Source organism: Globicephala melas, chromosome 2 (assembly GCF_963455315.2).
Source record: "Globicephala melas chromosome 2, mGloMel1.2, whole genome shotgun sequence".
Classification (NCBI taxonomy): domain Eukaryota; kingdom Metazoa; phylum Chordata; class Mammalia; order Artiodactyla; family Delphinidae; genus Globicephala; species Globicephala melas.
In genome coordinates this window covers 23191732-23206366 of record NC_083315.2, presented here as the reverse complement: position 1 = coordinate 23206366, position 14635 = coordinate 23191732, and positions in this window count along the sequence as shown.

The following is a 14635-nucleotide window of genomic DNA, read 5'->3' as shown; positions in this document are numbered from 1 at the left end:
ATGTGAAAAAAAAATGCTGTGTTAGTTTCAGGTGTACAGAAAAGTGATTCAGTTATCCATATACATGGTATCTATCCTTTTTCGAATTCTTTTCCATTTAGGTTGTTACATAATATTGAGCAGGGTTCCCTGTGCTATACAGTAGGTCCTTGTTGGTTATCCATTTTAAATAGAGCAGTGTGTACACAAATATCTTAGCAGAGTAAGATAAATATCTTAATATTTTTGACTCTGACTTTCTTATCTCTAAAATAGAAATTATAACACCCATTTCTTTTCCACTTTACAGCGATGCTGTGAGAATACCTGATTTAATATATCTTAGAACTCTGAATGCAATTGATTTTGGAGTCAAAGGTCCAAAATATTTTAGAGTTTGAAACACTTTTATGCGGAGACGAGGATCTCTTCTACTATCATCATAGTTGGAAAAAGGGGCAAAACTGGAACCCTTGAAGTAACACTACCTTAGGGATTATCCGGAGAGGAATGAGCCTCAGGCCAAGCCTTCCTTGCCCATGAGTCATCCCGTGCCTGGCTTTGTCTCTCACTCAGGTAACTCGGATATGAATATGACATTTGGGGATAAAGTTAATGGGAGCAGGAAAGAGCATTTTCAGCCCACAAGAGTAACCATTGCTAAAAGATTATATTAATGGACAGTAAGAAAAAGTAACAGGTTAGGGAAGAGCCATGATATTGTTAATTGGAATAATTCAGTTGTCACCAAAGATGAAGAGTAGATAGAATTTCTATGCTTCAATTCCTACTGAAATTTTCAAGTTGTGTGCATTCATGGCGCCATTTGCAATTCAATAGCAATGCAGCTGCCGCTGCTGTTGGAGAACCACTGGAACTGCTGTTCACGGATGCCGTGGGAGATACATGTGCATTGACACGATGGAGAGAAACACTATATGGATTCAGGAGTGTTGATTGGCTTTCTGTCTGGGATTCCATCCTGTTCTCTACCCCATAGTTTGTCTTCTCTACTGCATAGATGAAATGGACTCATTCATTACAATCCCAGCCCCAACAGGAGGTACCTTGGGTTCTTTTTGGAAAGAATACAATTTTCTCTCCCCTCCTTGCTGCAAACCTGAAATTTTTGAAAAAGAATCTTCCTTTATGACCACCTTCTTGCTTCTCTTTGGTGTCACTTCAACACAACGGAATCAGTCAGCTGTTTAAGGTATGTAAAGTTGGTAGGAGAAATATCCTCCTGCCGACCTTAAAAGCAGTTTACCGATGGGAAGTTAGGCAGGCAGATAGGCATGGCTGATGCCTACGTTGCTTCACCTGCTCGCTGTGACCTGGTCCTGACATCCAAGTCATTCCTTGCTTATCAGCCCCATCCTCCCAGTCGGGTTCCAGATGGAAGCAATCACCTGACCCAAGAAGAAGTGGTTGCATCTTCTCCAGGGTTCCTGCTCAACAACTCTTTATCAAATGTCTCCTCTGCAGGCTCTCCCTGTTCTCGGAAAAAATTCCTCCTAAGGTGCTGTTTGCTCTTTTCTAACTGACTTGCTTTTGGTCACTTTACATTCCTTTGGGCTGCACCTGCCATTGTGCAATCTCTGTCAAGTCGTCTGTGGTCTCTTGCTGTTTCAGGACCTCCTCATCCTGGCTACTTTTCCTTCATTGCATTTCATCAGTTTGCAGGAAACATGGGCTTGTGGGAATTTGTGATTACCGTGTACTAGAACTGGACTGAAACCTCTGTGAAGGAAGGGACCAGTTTTCCTTAGGGTCTCTGTTGTCTCTCTGTCCCATGTGGGGCCAGCCCAAAGTAAGGGCTCAATTTATAATTTTTGAGTGGAAGAATATTTTTTTACACCATCCTTCCTCAATTCTGTTTACCCTTTTAGATTCTGTTTGTTTTGTTTCCTGCTCTATTCTCAGGGCCCGAATCAGTATCTGGCACATACTAGGTTCTCGAGTGTTTGTTGAATGAATACATGAATAACTTGTCTCTGCCATCAGGTCTTTCTTTCTTCCTTCCTTCCTTCCTTCCTTCCTTCCTTCCTTCCTTCCTTCCTTCCTTCCTTCCTTCCTTCCTTTCTTTCTTTTTTAGCATCTGTATTGGAGTATAGTTGCTTTGCAATTGTGTGTTAGTTTCTGCTGTATAACAAAGTGAATCAGCTATACATATACACACATCCCCATATCTCCTCCCTCTTGGGTCTCCCTCCCTCCCTCCCAACCTCCCTATCCCACCCCTCTAGGTGGACACAAAGCACCGAGCTGATCTCCCTGTGCTATGATGCTGCTTCCCACTAGGTATCTATTTTACATTTGGTAGTGTATATATGTCCATGCCACTCTCTCACTTTGTCACAGCTTACCCTTCCCCCTCCCCATATCCCCAAGTCCATTCTCTACGTCTGCATCTTTATTCCTGTCCTGCCCCTAGGTTCTTCAGAACCATTTTTTGTTGTTGTTTTTTCTTAGATTCCACATATATATACATATATGTGTGTTAGTATACGGTATGTGTTTTTCTCTCTCTGACTTACTTCACTCTGTATGACAGTCTCTAGGTCCATCCACCTCACTACAGTTAACTCAGTTTCCTTCCTTTTTATGGCTGAGCAATATTCCATTGTATATATGTGCCATATCTTCTTTATCCATTCATCTGTTGCTGGACACTTAGGTTGTTTCCATCTCCCGGCTATTGTAAATAGAGCTGCAATAAACATTTTGGAACATCACTCTTTTTGAATTATGCTTTTCTCAGGGTTTATGCCCAGTAGTGGGATTGCTGGATCACATGGTGGCTCTATTTTTAGTTTTTTAAGGAACCTCCGTACTGTTCTCCATAGTGGCTGTACCAATTTACATTCCCACCAACAGTGCAAGAGGCTTCCCTTTTCTCCACACCCTCTCCAGCATTTATTGTTTGAAGAATGTTTGATGATGGCCATTCTGACTGGTGTGAGGTGATATCTCATTGTAGTATTGATTTGCATTTCTCTAATGATGAGTGATGTTGAGCACCCTTTCATGTCTTCTTTGGAGAAATGTCTATTTAGGTCTTCTGCCCATTTTTGGATTGGGTTGTTTGTTTTTTTGATATTGAGCTGCATGTGATGCTTGTATATTTTGGAGATTAACCCTTTGTCAGTTGCTTCGTTTGCAAATATTTTCTCCCATTCTGAGGGTTGTCTCTTCATCTTGTTTATGGTTTCCTTTGCTGTGCAAGAGTTTTTAAGTTTCATTAGGTCCCATTTGTTTATTTTTGTTTTTATTTCCATTTCTCTAGGAGGTGGGTCAAAAAGGATCTTGCTGTGATTTATGTCATAGAGTGTTCTGCCTATGTTTTCCTCTAAGAGTTTGATAGTGTCTGGCCTTACATTTAGGTCTTTAATCCATTTTGAGTTTATTTTTGTGTATGGTGTTAGGGAGTGTTCTAATTTCCTTCTTTTACATGTAGCTGTCCCGTTTTCCCAGCACCACTTATTAAAGAGGCTGTCTTTTCTCCATTGTATATTCTCGTCTCCTTCATCAAAGATAAGGTGACCATATGTGCCACCAGGTCTTTAGACCTCAGGGGCTGGCCCTGGGGGTCATGTTTACTTTTCTTAGTAGGAATATGAGCATATGTAAGACCCATGTTTATATTTCAGCCTTGTGATCCACTGTTGGATAGGTCACTATGGGAAAGTTGCGGTCTTCCTGCATCGGCACCCCATCCTCCCCCGTACGGGCATGTCCTAAGCTCTGTCCAGGGAGCAGTTAAGATTTCACTTTCTAGTGTACACGGTTGGCATGCCAGGCAATGCTGAAGCCAGGTGGCCACAGATTCCTGAGTGAGGATGGAGTGAGGGCCCGTGGATGATGGATGGCCTGTCAGAGGCTGGCTGACTCTGATTTGCTGTGATGAATTTGCTTTGGTTGTTGGAAAGCAAGTAATCACAGATTTGCCATGGTATCATGGGATCAGCCTTCTCCATCCCTGAAAAGGGGGTTCAGTGTTCCCATGTAAATCCTTTATGCAACTCGCTGTACATCATTTCTGGAGGGGGTGCCAGTGGAGGAACCATCTTCCAGTCATTCCCCAGGAAAACTGCCTTCCCTGCTGCAGTTAAATAAGAGACTTTTCACAGTTTTCTTAAATGCTACCGTGTTAGGCTTTCAGTCTTCACCTGCAGCAGGATGCTGTAGTGCTGGGTGCCGTGATTCTGACCTTTAATTAGTAATGGTACATGTGAATTTTGTAATAGCACCTTGGTACCCTTCAGGGTGAAGGGTGCTCCATAAATGTAAGCCATGATTGTTTCTTGATGGTTAAACGTAAAATTTCCACTAAATGCTCTTAACGTTGTTGCTTTAAAGATATTAATTGGGCCTTTTAACTATACAATGCAATTATAAGTCTAAGTGAAAATAATTGGTCAGTATGGAGGAGGAAAAAATACCTGAAATCAACTGGGAAGCCAAACGTTAAGGAAGTTAAGACTCCACTAGTTAAAAGTTGACTTTAGTTGAAAAAAAGCCTCCTCTGTCTGGGTGGGTAAACATTCTAGTGAGTGAGAGGTGGGAGCAAACCCATAATTAATCCTGAATACAATGGTTGATAAGGGCGAGAAACTTTACCAGTTAGCTTACACATCCCTACCGGAGCTTCCATGAACAACCTTTTCTCTGGCTTTGCAAATGCTATTTTAACATCATTTCCGTGGAATAAATCCAATGTGTCCACCCCCTGCCCCCAGCCCCCGCCTTGTTGTGGGGAAAGAGGTTTCAGCTTTAGAAAACACTTTATGTTTTTGTTGTCATCAGAGCTTCTCTTGGACTAACAAAGCTCAGAGAAAAAAAAAATTTTTTTTTTGAAAGAAAGGAGGGAAAAAAGGGGGAAAATGTGAGCTGGAGATTGTGGTGAGCTCTACAAATTGGCACACTCTTATCAACAGCATTTCATGGTTTTCTGGAATCCTTTCAAAGGAGACTTTGCTTTGTAAGAGACGGTTTCGGCTTTTTATTATTTAAAGCTATATTTGAGAGTTTCCGAAAATTGCTTTTTAGTTTCCCAGACTCTTACAGCATGGATACGGATGTTTACTTCTTGTGAATCAGCTCCTTGCTGATGTGACTTGGTCTGCATGTAAGCTCTCCTCTCTCCTTCCGTTCTCCTTTTTGTTCTTGGTCCTGTTACCTTAGAGGATTATCAGGTATGTCACTCTGGGCTCCTACCAAGGTTCCCTCTTCATTTAAGTAGGAATGGAATGCCGGTCCCTGACGGTCAGGGACACATTTCTGTTCTGTAAGGTGACTGTCAATTCCACCCACCAGAGGCAGGTGACTCTATGTCCCTTTTGATTTCAGGGACACGATGCCAAGCCCTCAGCCCTTTCGCACTGGGATGTAGGCTATTATTTTAACACCCACGTGACAAATCCTGTTAAAGGATATAATTAAAGTGAACAATCTTTCTAATTAAAAAAACCCAAGCAATCTCCAGCCCTGGAGATTGTGTACTATGTGCCCTTTTCCCTAAAGCTAGGAAGTCACGACCAAGAATTTTATATTTTAAAACATTTGTTTGGTTTTAAGCCTCACCAGGTTGCTCCATGGTCCAAAACGGTGGATGATAGTTGACTTTAACTGAAGTTTTTAAAAGAACTGAGTATGAAGTAGAAAATGGGCTATTTTAGGGTCTTTCTCTGCTGTTAACAAGTTGGGAGGCCTTGGGTAAAGCATTTAATCTTGATAAATTTATTGTCCTTCTTCCTAATCTGTAAAATATTCCTGAAGAGCTAGTGAATACATATATTGTACTGGTTATTGCTCTAGTCTCCCAAACTATAACTATCGATAGATATATAGAGATAGAGATACATAGATGCAGGGATAATATAGATCTATTTGGGGAGACTGTATAAAAATTTTCAAGATGACGTGCATAAAATTTATAATATAAAATCTATATATAAACTGTATCAAGGTGACATGTTTTTCAGACTTATGCAATAACGTTGCAGCTACAAAAAGAAGAATGAATGAAAGGGTAATGTCTCAGGACTGACTGAAAGGCAGTGACTCAAAGAGAAAAGGGAAGGTTGAGCTGAGAATTGAAGGGAAGGAAGAGTTTTGTAAATTACAGCCATGCCTTTCTAGATAGGAGTCTGGTGCATTAGAGGTGATATGTTTAAAAAATGAAAGCATTTGCTAAATATGGCATTAGGATGGATGTGGGTGCCAATGGACAAACTTTTTTTAATTATGAGAGAAATTAGTTACTGTTTTAATTACTTAGAAAGTGATTATATTGAAGCGTTGCCCGGCCCCCCTCTCATCTTGGGTTGTTGTGTCAACAATTTGCTGTGATCAGGAACATATTCACAGAGAATAGTTTCTTTACGAATAGAACTCGGTTTCTGGAAAATTCCTGCTCTTCTCTTGCATGACAAATACCCATTCCCATCCAGTCCATGCGAGTCTTGCCTGAATCTCACGTTCAATGTGGTGGTGAAAAGTGAGTTTTAATATTTGTGTAAAGCTCTGTGGAAGGCCAGGTGTATGATCCACAGTAACTACCATTTGTTTCGGCTGTTGTTTGGATTTCTAAGCAGGGGTGTGTGAGACATCTACTAACTTCAGTGAAGCCCGAGAGGCTAGAAAAACTTGTTAGAGATCATGGAAATAGAGAATGTGTATTTTGAAGCATTGGTCCCGTGACTTTCAAACAAGGATGAAACAACCTGCCCTTTAGACGTAGGTGTACTACATACCATGTAGACAAATTATTTCAAACACATGGTAACATACACCTGCACTCCCATGCCATGAATTGCTGCTCATATGTCTTGTGGCTTCTGTGTTTTTTCCTTCTCCACAACTTCCTCCCATGAACTGTCCTACGAATCAGCTTCCAAAATTATCCTTAAAATTCAGACCTACCCACGGTTGCAGCATTGCCTCGGGAGCCTTTATTGTAAAACAATGAGGTTGTAAATTGCAAAAGCAATTCCTTGAAAATTCCAGGAAGACTCCTCCTTTGGGCGAAACAGGAATGTAGGAGCCTGGCATGTAAAACAGAAATTAACCAATTAGCTCATTAAATATTTTGGGACTGAGGCTTGACCCCTTAAGAGGCATCCACCACAATGGAGGTATTTTGGCCATTTGATATTCATGAGAGTGGGAAGGTTTAGGGTGTGTTAAGGACTAAATACAAGGGGTTTGGCTTTTCTAATGTAAACACCATTATCATTTGGAAATCAATTAGCTCCTTGCAAGGAGGGAACCAGAAGACCAGGGCTTCTGAACTACTATTGTGAGCTGGGGCTATTTGCTTTAATTAAGAGGAGACAGAGTGGATTATTGTCTCAAACTAAAGAGTTGGGAAGAGTCAGAAAATTACACTTTACCCTGGTGAGCAACAAAGCTCAGGCCAGTCGCGGGCTCTGCATCAGGAGGGTCTAAAGCAAATTAGCTTTTAATCTGGAAACTTTCTGAGTCAGGACGCCTGCACCAAACAATTGGAAAAAACGCCAAGCAGAGGCCCTTCTAAAGCATTAGGCTCCCCTTGAGACCTTGCCCTGTTTCCATCTCGGGCAGTTATGTAAGTGTTTTCTTTTGCCATTTAGTTGTCAAAGCTGTAGAATTTATTGTAAAAACTAGTTTAAGATTGGATCTTCAGTGCTACAATGTTAGTAGCATTCATGTGAAATCATTGCACTGAAACCTGAAGGAAAAGTGTAATACATTTCTTGATTGGCTGAAAAAATTCAAGTTTCGTAACCTCCAATGTCATCTGCTTGGGTGTCCACGATCCTTTCTGTCACTGGGACTTTTTGTCAAACCAAGCCACCGAAAAGAGTTGCAGTTACTTTTCTCATTCATTTTTCCATCCATCCATCCATCCATCCATCCTTCCAAAAATAAACATTAAGGGTGAACTATGTGTCACAGTCCTGGGTTCTGGGCGTCCCTAGGAATAAGTGTAATATTTCTTTGGGGAGAGAGAGAAATAAACATTAGCTGCTATGAGCATATAGGAGAAGTACCTTGTTTCTGGGAGTCAGGAAGGAGTCCTGAAGGAGTGACAGAAATGGCCAACCCAGAAGAAGAAAACACAGGCTAAGGCCAAAGGTGAGGGAGTTTTAAGTCCTGGGGAGATGACCCTGGAGAGGTGGGGTGTAGGTGTGTGGGGCATGTGAAAGAAGAGTAGATCAGAAAACTGGAGAGGTAAGCAGGACCCAGGTTCGGGAGGGTTCTCACTGGCGGGCTAACTCCTCGAGGCACGGGGAACCTTTGAAGCAAGTGAATGCGATGAGATAAACGTACATATTTTAGGAAGATCATTCTGATAGCAAGGAAGAAATTGGTTGGCAAGAGCAAGATTGGAGATAGACAAATTCCAGGGCTGTTCTGATAATTCATGTAAGGTATGTCTGTGGCCTGGACTAGGGTGTTGACAGTGGAGACAAAGAAAAGAGGACTGGTAATGAGAAGGAGGAATCAACACAGCTTTGTGGTTACTTAGAAGAGTGGGGCTGAAGAATATGGGGTGACAAAGAAGTTTCCCCAGTTTCTGGCTGGGGCAACTGCCTGATGGGGATACTGTACCTACCATTCCCCAAGAAAGAACATTCTGGAAGAGGAGCAGATACGCTTGGTTGGGGTTAGGTACTCAATGAGACGCATTTTTAGTGCCCTGGAGGTAGTGTGCGTGCTTGTGTGTGGTTTAGTCTTGCAAGTGAGTAGAATGAGAGTTACTTCAAAGGCATAAAAGAAACAGTTATTATCCTGGGACTTCCCTGGTGGTCCAGTGGTTAAGACTCCGTGCTTGCAGGGCAGCGGGAGTGGGTTCAATCCTTGGTCTGGGAACAGATATCCCACATGCTGCGTGGCATGGACCCCTCCTCCCCCCCAAAAAAAAGAAAGAAACTGAATTATTGTCTTAATGTCTCTACAACCTCAGAGAGTTCCTTATTTTTGAGTGCTAGAGATTTTACATGTGTGTGACCATTTGCTATTAATGGAGTGAATAAGAGTAACTCTGAAGGACTTGCTATAATTTAAGAAGCTTTATTAGCTAGATAACATTTACTAAACATGAACATAAATAATTCCATAGTGGCTCCTTTCCTTTAAAAAGAATTAGATAATTAAAAAAAGTTTCCCCCACATATTGACATATTAGATTTTTAATGCCTTCCTTATTGGCATTTTTCCTTTTATTATTTAAAAATTGTATGCGTGTATAATAATAGCTAATATTCGCTGAATACTATTTAAATGTTTTACATGTATTAATTCATTTAATCCTCCCAACTGCCCAGTGAGGTTATTGTATATTATTATTATGATCCTCATTTAACTGAAAAGGATATTGGGGCTCTGAAAGTTTAGGAAGCACGTCCAGGGTCATACGATTGTTGAGTGAAGGAGCTGGGATTCAGACTCAAGCAGTCTGGCTTCAGAATCCACATTCTTTCCAAAGCACTAAATTAGTTTTCACATTATAGCAACATTAATGGAAACTTAGAAAGGAATCAACCCCCGCCATCCTAAGACCCCGCCATATCATACTGTTTTACTTTTCCGTGATTTCTTCCGTGTGCTTGTCCGGGTTCACTGTTTTTACCTTCAACATCTACATATGCACTACATTAGGCTGAAATTCTTCACGAGTATATTTGCAAATATGTTTCTCATGTTTTTAACTCTATCAATAGTTCCGACTCTGCTACAAGCTAATATGTTTCATTTACTATTTATAATTATTTCATTCTCTGATTATATTACAATACCTCCAAAGTAAGAATTAGGTCTCCTAATTTCCTAGTAATTCCCCCAATACTGCTATTCTCCGAGAATGTGGCAATGTCTTGGTAGGAAACAGTCAACCCTGGACTGATGAGAAGTGTAACAAGGTTGAATCTAAGGAGAGGAGCTCCTTAAAACAACTGCACCTTAGTGAACTGGTCAATGCCCTATTTTATTTAATCCTCCTACCAATCCTGCAACCAGGGTTATAGATATTGTTATTATTATTTTTTTTGAGTTGTAATTAACATACAATACGATATTAGTTTCAGGTACACAGCATAGTGACTAGATATTTTTATACATTATGACATCATCACCTCAATAACACCAGTTACCATCTGTCACCATAGAGAGTTGGTACAGTGTTATTGACTTTGTTCCCTGTGCTGTACGTTACATCCCCGTGACTTATTTATCTTACAGCGGAAAGTTTGTACCTCTCAATCCCCTTCAGCTGTAAATATTATTATCAGCCCCATGTCACAGATGAGGAAACTGGGGCATAGAGAAGTTAAGCAGTTTTCCCAAGGTCACCCAGCTAGTAAAGGGTACAACTGGAATTTAAACACAGGTCACTAGGACTTAAAACCCAGGGTGTGCTTTCCTGTATGTCTGCATGTGCAGAGATGCAAATGACATGGGTTTAGAAGGGTTTGTGGGGACGGTTTTCACCTGAGATCTGAAAGCAATCTTCACCTCCCACAGTTGTGCCCGACTTGTCATTTCCCTATGCAGTGTGGATACAAAACGAAAATCACTTAACACAAAGACTAGAGCGCTATTTGGATGGATTTGTATTGATCTGCTGTTTGCTATTAACTTGTGTAACCTCATCTTGATCCAAATAAACCCTTATGAATCCCAAGCTCTGACCGTGGGCTGCATAGAAAACTGGTCACTTTGCACTAAACTTTATGTATTTCATTTCTAACAAGTAAATCTTCCCTGTTGGCCAGCTCTGGTACCCCGTCACGAAATCAAGAGACTTAATCCTTAGCTGAGGTAACTGAGAAACCAATAGGATGAAGTAAGGAGATTTTAGTCCCTCTCACTACCACGCAATTCCTATCCCTGCATATGTCAGCTAAAAGCATAATTTTTCCTAATGAATTAAGGTGAATCACTTAATATTTAAATTTATGGTAGTCTTGGAGTATAAAATAATCTCAGAAAGAGATACTTCACTGTCTGTAAAATATCGATTACTGTAAACTTTTCCTCGAGGGTACAATATTCATTGTTACTTTTTTGAATTCTTGACATATGTAAAATAACTCCAGTCAATGCTATAGGCAAATTCAAGATCCTTATCCAATTCAGGCTTTGATAGACTAACAATACTCCCTGTCAACTATCCCTGGTGAGGGCTTATTTGATTTTTCCCTCAATCCATTGTACATGGACACTTACAGAATAGAAGAATTGCTGCAATGTCAAATTGCTATAAAAGTTTCTAAATGTTTGCTCTCAGTTTTGTACCTTGCTGCTGACTGGTTATAAACAGTTCACAAATGAGCCATACTTTGAGGAGAACTAACCAAACGATTCCCCAAAGTCTCTCTAGTGACGCACACAGGCCCTTGGCTATTGTTTTGCAATTGTCTTACAAAAGAGTTCAAGGGGGCTTCCCTGGTGGCGCAGTGGCTGAGAGTCCGCCTGCCGATGCAGGGGACGCGGGCTCGAGCCCCGGTCCGGGAGGATCACACGTGCCGCGGAGCGGCTGGGCGCGTGAGCCATGGCCGCTGAGCCTGCGCGTCCGGAGCCTGTGCTCCGCAACAGCAGAGGCCACAGCAGTGAGAGACCGCGTACCGCAAAAAAAAAAAAAAAAAAGAGTTCAAGGGCCTCGTTATTATACACTTTTTTTTTTTTTTTCCAGATTTGGGTTTTCCCAGACATCTGGGTTCCATGACAGTAAAGAACGGGACATTCACTCCTGAAAGATGCTCTTCATCTAGAATTTGCTTCAGGCTCTCAATTGTTTCCAAGAAACGAGGATAAGGTTTCATTTTCCTTTAAGAAAACACTAGACTAAATATTATTCTAGTCATACCCAAGAGAAGTCAGCCATCCTTGGCAAAGTGAATCACAGCCTTGCTCCAGCATCTCAGAGCTCTCCGGAAAGATTTTCCTATTGCTGTGGCTGCAACATCAAAGATACATTTTTTTAAAGTGTTGGAATTTCTCTTCTTTGTTTTTAGAAATACAGATGTTTTTAGAAATACAAAATTCATTTTGTTTTGTTAGTGGGAAGTAGTGCAGAAAGCCATAGAGTCAAAAGCAGGTGCCCCGTATGTGTCAGTTGACATAAATATGTTGATATTCTTTAATTTGATAATTATCATTTCTGGGAATTTACCCAAAGAACAGATCTGAAAAGAAAAAAAAATAAACAACTAAACAATGAAAATATTTATTGAATTGTCACTTGAAGATAATAAGAATAAAGAAGTAGAAGCAACCTGAAGATATAACTCTGGGAAATGATTAAGTCAAGTGGAATTCATATGCATAATAGGACGAGGCATAGCAATTTCAAATCACGATTATAGAAACTATGCAGAGCATGCAAACGTTTATATAAATGTTAGGTGAAAAAGTACAGTTCAGCACGATGCCTTAGCCTTGAGTCGGACATATGGGTTGGTCCTTGGTCTGTTTGTTCTGGCCTTTTCCCTGCTCTGCTCTGAGTGGTGTGGGGTGCTGACCCCCCGCGTGTTCCCCTATCAGCCAGTTTCCAGCCGGATTGCATCACTGCGGGCGTGGCAGGAGACTGGCAAGTGGGAGGCAGGGAGAAGCCTGTGCTCCGCAACGGGAGAGGCCACAACAGTGAGAGGCCCTCGTACCGCAAAAAAAAAAAAATATATATATATATATATATATATATATATATATATATATATATCCCTGTTGCTGTGTGGTTTAAATTCACAGTGACTTGGGGTAATTCCTTTCTTGTCCCCCTCCAATTTCCTCCTATAAAGCAACTCATGGGAGTTCCAAGAATGCAAGATGAGTTGCTTAAATTAAAGATCTGTTTCGAACTTCTGGACATTTAAAATGGTAACCTTTCCATAGCTGAAGGTTAAACTAGTGTTTAGATTTTTTCCGAGATATTAGTGATTCAGTTCGGCTACTGAATGCTTTAATTTCAGTGAGAGCATCGTTAAGGCTCCGTTGACGCAGGACTGACCCTAAATCACAGAAACCATTCAGAGGTGTGGGAAAGACTGCTCAGGGCTGACAAGCCGGCGTTTTCTCAGGCACCATCAATGCTGGGTTTCTTTTGATGAACTACTTGTATATTTCCTCTTAATCCCAACAGCAGCTCGCTCTGCTCATCCCTCCTGTGGTCCCCATTGGAAAATCCATACCCACAACCTTTCCCAGCCTTTCATCTGCCTCTGGAGATTCAGAGAAGCCGATGGGACCTTTGTTTGCTTGGCAACTGTGCTGTCCTTCAGTGTGCGGAAGCGTGGTGGGCGTCGCTGACCGTGGGAGCCGGTGGGAAGGGGAAGCCTTAGGTATTGTGCCTCCCGCCCCAGGTTAGTGGCTGCCCCTCCCTTGGGAGGCTTGGCTTGGGAATCACTGCTGTTTGCAGTACTATGTGTAACCCTGGCATGCAATCAGTAGAGAAAATATTCATTATTGCCTGACTGTCTGCCGAAGACAATTTCAATTATTCTGGCATTTCAATGGATGAAGAAGCCCTTTAGGCTGGCCCAGGAGATTAGATTTAAAGGCTCTGTAAATTAGGAGGGTTACAATCAGTCTATTATCTGGTAGGCAGCTGTGGAATACACCACAGCGGGCAAAGAGAGACACATTGCTATATTCCGGTTGTGGTTTTGATATATCAATTTACTAGTTTAACATACATATTTGTGAAAGAATGATTTTGCATTTCTTAAATCACTTTTAACTGCCTGCCCTCGAAGTTTCTGTACCTGTAACTTGAATGGGCTGCTGGCATTGCGGACGTTTTGTTTTAAAGCCCAGTTTCAGCTGGGAAAAAAATATTGCTGAGGACAGAGCTTGGGGGTTAATCTTTCCTAAAGTTATTCAAATAATATATGGTAGTTAATCAGAAAATTCCATTTGCAGAAATGTGAATAATGTCCCACCTAAAGGCTTTTTCTTTTAATGGCATGTTTCTCATGTCTTTTTTTTCTAGATTCACCCGGTTGTGATAATTATACCTATATTTTTATTATATATTATTTGGCTACACCTGTTTGATGTGCTAAGTTTGAAAATAAAAATACTTACCATGTTAACGTATCACAATACTTTGTAAACAGTTGCATAAATGAGGTCTATTGGTGAATAAGCTTTTCTTGATGTTTTAGTTCTTTCTAAACATTTTTGGCAACTTAGAACTCTGATATCATTTAAACAATAGATTTTTTTTTAACCCTTGTTAAAAAGCCTTTAAAAAGAAATACCTTTTGACACCAATTCATGCTTGTAGCTATGCCTGAAATAAACATTTCCTAAGTAGTTTAAGCTATTTCATTCTCAGATTTTAAGAAAAATCGTTTAGTTTTTTGTTAAGATGAAAAATATTTTGGTTTTGAGCTAGATTGTTAAAGTGAAAACAGTTAAAATATTAAAATTTACTCAAGTCCTTTGTAAAACAAGTCAAGAGACGTAAATAAATAATATTAAATATAGATACTTTCAAGAAAACTTTGTAAATAGCTCGTGGCTTCATTCACCTCCGAATAACTTCTCCTTTCTACTGCTCAGCTATGAAATTCACAAGTACATCCCAGCCCAGAGGAAGTTTCTTTGCTTTGGAAATATTTACATTTTATTGGGTAAAGCAGATGGACTGGTTCGGATAGATCCTTATTCT